Below are 7,410 nucleotides of genomic sequence, written 5' to 3'. Positions count from 1 at the left end.
CGATTCTTGTTCGCACCACATCCAAAGACATTTGGGATGCTATGAAACGCAAGTACCAAGGATCCACGAAGGTGAAACGTGCTCACCTGCAAGCATTGAAACGTGAATTTGAAGTTCTTGAAATGAAGGATAATGAATCCGTAGAACAGTATTTTTCAAGAACTCTTGCTATTGCAAATCGCATGAGTGCACAGGGCCAAACTCTGCAAGAAGTTGAAGTTGTTGAAAAGATCTTGCGATCTATGTCTTCAAAATTCAATTATGTGGTTTGCTCCATAGAGGAATCAAATGATGTTACAGCTATGTCCATTGATAGCTTGCAGAGTAGTTTGATTGTGCAAGAACAAAGGATGAAGAGACAGACTTAAATTACAGATGAACAAGCTTTGAAAATCTCCAATCCTGAGAAAGGAGCTGGTAGAGGGAGAGGAAGAAACAATGGTGGTAGAGGTCGTGGCAGAGGAAGGCAAAACAAAGAGTTTGTTGAATGCTTCAAATGCCACAAGCTTGGACACTATCAGAGTGAATGCCTTGAGTATGAAGGTAATGTTCACTATGCTGAATACAATAGTGTAGAAGAAATGCTGCTTATGTCTAGAACTAATCAAGAATCAAAAGTTAATGCTATTGAACCATGGTATCTTGATTCTGGGTGTAGTAATCACATGATAGGTCATCAAGATTGGTTCATTGATTTTGATGATAGTTATAGAGATTCAGTCAAACTTGGTGATGATTCAAGAATGGCTGTGATGGGAAAAGGTAGTGTGAGGCTAAAGATTAATGATCTAGTTCATGTCATTACCAATGTGTACTTTGTCCCTGGCTTGAAAACCAATCTCATTAGCATAGGACAATTGCAGCAAAAGAGAGTCACAGTTATCTTTAAAGATGATTCTTGCAAGATTTATCATGAAGAAAAGGGTTTGCTGTTCACTACTGCTATGTCTAGCAATAGAATGTATGTGATTTCTGCAACTGTTATCAACCCTAGATGTTTGATGTCTGCAAAGCAAGAATCAACTGTGTTGTGGCATGGAAGGTATGGTCACTTGCACTTCAAGGGATTGAATACTCTATCCAAGAAACAGATGGTGAAGGGACTACCAGACCTTGAAGAAATAGAAGATAATTGTGTTGATTGCTTGGCTGGTAAGCAATCCAGAGACTCTATTCCAAAACAAGCCAATTGGAGAGCATCTGCAAGATTAGAACTGATTCATTCAGACATTTGTGGCCCTATTACTCCTCAATCAAATGGAGGAAGCAGGTACTTCATAACATTCACAGATGATTTCAGCAGAAAAACCTGGATATATGTGTTAAAAGAAAAATCTCTTGCTCTTGACTGTTTTAAATCTTTTAAGGCCCTTGTTGAGAAAGAAGCTAAATGTGCTATACAATGTCTTAGGACAGATAGAGGTGGTGAATATACCTCTAATGCCTTTAGTGACTTCTGCAGTAAGGAAGGGATTAAAAGGCAACTGACTGCAGCTTATACTCCACAGCAAAATGGAGTATCTGAGAGGAAAAATAGAACATTGCTGAACATTGTTAGAAGTATGATTCATGCAAGAAGTGTCCCAAAGAGATTTTGGCCTGAGGCAATTAAATGGGCAACTTATGTGATGAACAGGAGTCCTACACTTAGTGTGAAAGATATGACACCAGAGGAAGCACGGAGTGGGAGGAAGCCATCTGTGCATCATTTTAAAGTTTTTGGATGTGTGGCTCATGTGCATATTCATGACAGTCAAAGAAAGAAGTTAGATGACAAGAGCAAAAAGTGTGTTTTGCTTGGTGTTAGTGAAGAGTCTAAAGCATATAAGCTTTATGACCCTATTGAAAATAAAATCATAATCAGTAGAGATGTGATCTTTGAAGAATCAAAGAGCTGGAATTGGAATAAGCCAAAGAAACCAGCTAGAAATGACAATGACTAGGAAGAGATTGAGTCAGCAGATGGAAGTATTGCTGAGAATCCAGTTGATACTAATGAACAAGCTACAGCTATCAACAATGAAAATGTGGTAAATGAAACATCTAGTGATAGTGAAGCTGAGAGAAGTTCTCCTCTTGGCCCAAGGATAAGAAAACCATCTGTAAGATTGAATGACTATGTAACTGGTCAAGCTGCAGAAATTGATGAAGATGAGTTGGAACTGCACAATCTTGCAGTGATCAACACTAACAATGATCCAATTACTTACAATGAAGCAGTGAAACATGAAGTTTGGAGACAGGCAATGGATGTTGAAATGGAGTCAATCAAGAATAATGATACCTGGGAGCTCACTACTCTACCAGCTGGTTGTAACTCCATTGGTGTGAAGTGGATATATAAGACAAAGTATAATGAGAAGGGAGAAATTGATAAGTACAAAGCAAGATTGGTGGCTAAGGGATACACACAGAAGCATGGCATAGACTATCATGAAGTCTTTGCACCAGTTGCAAGATGGGACACTATCAGATCCATTCTAGCATTTGCAGCTAATAATGGATGGAAGATTTTTCAATTAGATGTTAAATCTGCTTTCTTACATGGTGAATTAACTGAGAACATCTATGTGAGTCAGCCATTAGGGTATATCAGCAAGGATAAGTCCATGGTGTATAGATTGAAGAAGGCCTTGTATGGATTGAAGCAAGCTCCAAGGGCTTGGTACAGCAAAATTGAGTCTTACTTCAGTGCAGAGAAATTTGAGAAATGTCCATATGAGCATACCTTATTTGTCAAATATGGTATGAAGAATGAGATTTTGTTGGTGAGTTTGTATGTAGATGATTTGATCTACACTGGAAACAATCAAAAATTGATGGATGAATTTAAGTCATCTATGAAGGAAAAGTTTGCTATGATAGATTTGGGAAAAATGAGATTCTTTCTTGGTGTGGAAGTTAATCAAGATAGCAATGGAATTTTCATCACTCAGCAGAAATATGCAGCAGAAATCTTGTCTAGGTTTGGAATGGAACATTGTAATCAAGTGAATAGCCCTATAGTTCCTGGTTGCAAGCTAGTTAAAGATGAAACTGAGCAAGGGACAGATGCAACTGTCTATAAGCAAATGATAGGGTGTCTAATGTATCTACTAGCCACAAGGCCTGACTTGGCTTATTCAGTATGTTTGGTGGCAAGGTTCATGGAAAGGCCAACTGAGATGCATGTGACTGCTGTGAAGAGAATTATGAGATATCTGAAAGGTACTTTAGGATTTGGAATTCTGTACAAGTCTAATTCCAAGTCTGATTTGTGTTTGAAAGGGTGGTGTGACTCAGATTATGCTGGTGATTTAGATGATAGGAAGAGCACTACAGGTTTTGTGTTCATGTTGGGAGGTAGTGCTATTTCTTGGTCCTCTAAAAAACAACCAATTGTGACTTTGTCAACCACTGAAGCAGAGTATGTCTCAGCTGCAGCCTGTGCCTGTCAAGGAATTTGGTTAAAGAATGTGCTGAATTACTTGAAGATGAAGCAATCAGAGTGCATTTTGATCTATTGTGACAACAGCTCCTCAATTAAGCTTTCAAAGAATCCTATTATGCATGGAAGATCAAAGCACATTGATGTTAGATTTCATTTCCTTAGAGACCTCACTAAGGATGGAACTATTGAGTTGGTTCACTGCAGGAGTGAAGAGCAGTTAGCAGATCTGCTCACTAAGCCTTTGAAGCTGGAGTCCTTTTGCAAATTAAGGGAGGGCTTAGGCATGTGTGATGTTAATAGCTTGATACATTGAACATTTGTTTTGTGTTTTTTGTACTTGTATGTGTTCAATTAAGGGAGGGTATGTTAGGAATGGTTAGCTTGTATGTTAAGAAATTGGCTGCAGCCTAAGCCTAAGCCATGCCTGCTGGCCTGCAGATATGCGCGCACGCCTAAGCCTGGCCTGCCTTGCCTTGCCTGCAGGCTTGCACAGCCAACTGGTTGGCTTAGACTGCAAGCTATTGTACTTTGCCTATAAAAGGCCTCTTGATCAATGAATAAGATGAGCTGATTACCCTTAAAAACAACAGCAACTGCATGCAGTCAGTAAATTTAGACTGTCTGATCAGATGACTCGGATTTTAAGGTCAGATTTTAATTATAAAATATGATTTTAAAATATGAACTAGGGGTGATCGTATTCGAACCAATCCAAAAGTAAAATCGCAAACCGAACCAATCCAAACTGAAATTGCATTTAGTTTTAACCGCACGGATCATTTTTCTTTCAAATCGCACGGTGGTTTGGTTTGATTTGCGGTTTTCATTTTAGAAAACCGAACCAAACCAAACCAAACCGCAATACTTAACTTAGCTCTATCAACTATTAGCAATTAACCCAAATTAATTGAGTCCATAAAATAATAGGCTGTCAAAACATATCATTTCACGCGATCCAGAAATTAAAAATAAATTTATGTATATGCAATTTCTGGATATGCATATTGTATCATGTAAACAATAAAATAAATTAAAATTTCTAATGTTTATTTTGTAACAAGTTAAAAATATTGTCATATTTTGTATATCGTGATAAACCGCACAAACCGAATCAACCATAACCGCATTTGTTTGGTTTGGATGAATTTTTAAAAACCAACCGAACCAAACCGAACCGCATGCATTTTTTATCTCGCGGTTAGGATGACTTTTATACTCAAAACTGAACCAAACCGCACCGCGAACACCCCTAATATGAACCGTCCGATCTTGAACGGACGATTTAGATGTGGCCAACTGTAATCAGTATATTTGTGAATTCACTAAACCCCTATCCAATGTTTAGCTTCTAGGAAACCGCAACAAAATCAAAGTTGGACACACGTTTGAATCTTCAATCATCAAAACCGTGCATTGGAGTTTAATTCATAGTCGGTGCATATAAACAAATATTTATTAGATAAAATTAACTCTTTAATTGAATTTCGATTATTTTTACGGCAAAATGAATTTCGATTATTTGGATAGATTAATCTTCGCAACTGCGAATAAAAGATACAATTATTTGCCAAATAAATTTATTTATTTTTGACAAATTTACTATTTTAATTTTAAAATTCAGACACATTTCTTTAATTTTAAGATTTTTAACATAATCAAATTTCAAAATCCAAATAGCTTAAAAAAATTCATTTTGCATATATCCGGCTTTTAAAAATTCTAAATATATACACGATCTAGCTTAACTTTTTAACAACAATACATGATATAGAAGTGGCACAAATTAAGAGCTTCATTAGCTACAAGAATGCTACTTTTAAGATCAAGATCAAGCAATATTGATGTAATATTGAATGCAAAATTTTCTCACAGGAGTACTCTTGTCTGGTTCTTTTTAAGTACTGCAACTATCACAACTTCTTTGCATGAGGGTAGTTGAACTACGTGCAAATTTGAAATTTTAAACCTATCTTATGTACTAATTAATAATGGATATCATGCTAAATAATGTTTCGGAGCACTTGTTAAACATATTAAAACTAGATATAAAAGATAAAATTAATGTCTATTAACTAGTGTCCCGTTTAACATTTTCCTTAATAGTATACTAGTTTAGTATTTCGGGTTCTAATGAGCTTTAAAAATTGATTTTTTGGGAAGCTTAATGGTGTGTTTGGATCACAAAAGAAAGTGAGAGGAAAAAGAAACTGAAAGGAAAGAAAGTAAGAGAAGACAAAGTGAATGGAAAATGAAATGATTTTTTAGTTGTTTGGTATAAGAGAAAGTGAAAGGAAAGAAAGATAAAAAGTAAAAGATGTATTTATACAATGATAAAAATAACCTTGACATTAATCTTCTTTGATTTTATTTAATTTAAATTTTTATTAATGAACATTTTTTTTTTGTTACCATGATTTCAGTACGAAGTTTTTAACATTATTTAACAGTGATTAATCCCTATTAGAGAATCTATGAGGTTACGTAAAATGGGTTTTCTCTTTTTAACTAAATTTTTTTCATAAATTGGAGTCAAATATCAAACATTTGACTATCTACATAAGGAGTCTAAATCATTTACAACTTGAATTAATTAATTATTGATAATTTTAAATAATTAATTATAAATTTCGATTAAATAAAATTGCAATTTTTCAGCTTTAATTAAAAGAGTTTTTCTTAACGTAAAAAAAAAAAGTGAGACCAATGAATTTTCGTCAAGAAAACAAGTAGAGTATGAAGCATTTTTGATGTGTAAAAGAATTAACGCAATGTGTTAAAAAAAATGACGCAATGCATGTCACAGGATTTTTTTATAGAAGCAATGTTACAGGATTTATGTTCACAACATTAATTAACTAGTTTAAAGACCTCTATTGACTTTTTTTTCTTTCTTTTTTTTTATATATTTGAGTTTGTCGGTATATTGATGTAGAAAATTTATTTAAAATTAAATATTTAAAAATTCGTTATATGATATTGTTAAAATATAAGTAGAATTATTGTGTTAATTTTTTATTTTTGACTTAGGAATTATTGTATCAATTATTTCTTGTAGATTTATTTATTAAATTTTTATGTTTAAGTGATAAATAATGGTCCCGTGTATATTTTTAATAAAAAATTAGAAATTTTATTATGAATATTTAGGTTAATTTAGTAAACTTTGTAGTAAATATATTGTTTAATTTCGTTTATAAAATAAAAAAATTCTTTATGTTTCTTTTTTTTTTATGAAAAAATTTTGTTTATGTTTTTTTATTTTATTTTATTGAGTATTGTTTTTTTATTTCTATATTTCTATTTTTATGCGGTTTCTTCTTATTTTTCTATATTCTTTCTATAATTTTTTTATTGACTAAACTTTCTATAATTTTTTTATTTTTTTTCTTTCTATTTTTATGTATAGAATTTTATGTTTTTGTTCTTATCTATAATTTGTTTTTGTTCATATATTTAAGCATATTATTTTTCTATATTTTTTATGTTAGTGAAATTACAATGAAGTATATAAAACTTGCAATGTGATTAAAAGTAATAAGGATAAATTAGTAACTTTAGTGGTAATCAATTTTAATATATTAAAAAAAATTAGATATAACATTACATGGGGTCAATTTCATCTTTTCAGCAAAACGCGTGTTCTTTTTCACCTTTCCTTTTGAGCAGTGTTTTAAAAACCGAACCGGATATCGAACCGGTAAGGATACTGGGTCACTGATTCATTGGTCGAACCACAAAGTCACTGATCGAACCGCATGATAAATCTGATTAAACTGAATTAAACCGGTGGAATGAACCGGTGTCTATAAAAAACTGTATATGTATTAAAAATATCATGACATATCAAGAAACTAAAAATATCAACCACATGTATTTATATAATATTATTATTATTTATATTTATTTGTTAGGCTTAAATGCAGTTTTACCCCCCTGTTTTGCTTAACTCGGAATTTTACCCCCTATTTAAAAATGCGGAC

Source organism: Trifolium pratense, linkage group LG5 (assembly GCF_020283565.1).
Source record: "Trifolium pratense cultivar HEN17-A07 linkage group LG5, ARS_RC_1.1, whole genome shotgun sequence".
Classification (NCBI taxonomy): domain Eukaryota; kingdom Viridiplantae; phylum Streptophyta; class Magnoliopsida; order Fabales; family Fabaceae; genus Trifolium; species Trifolium pratense.
The sequence above is the reverse complement of the archived record's forward strand: the minus strand, read 5'-3'. Positions refer to the sequence as shown.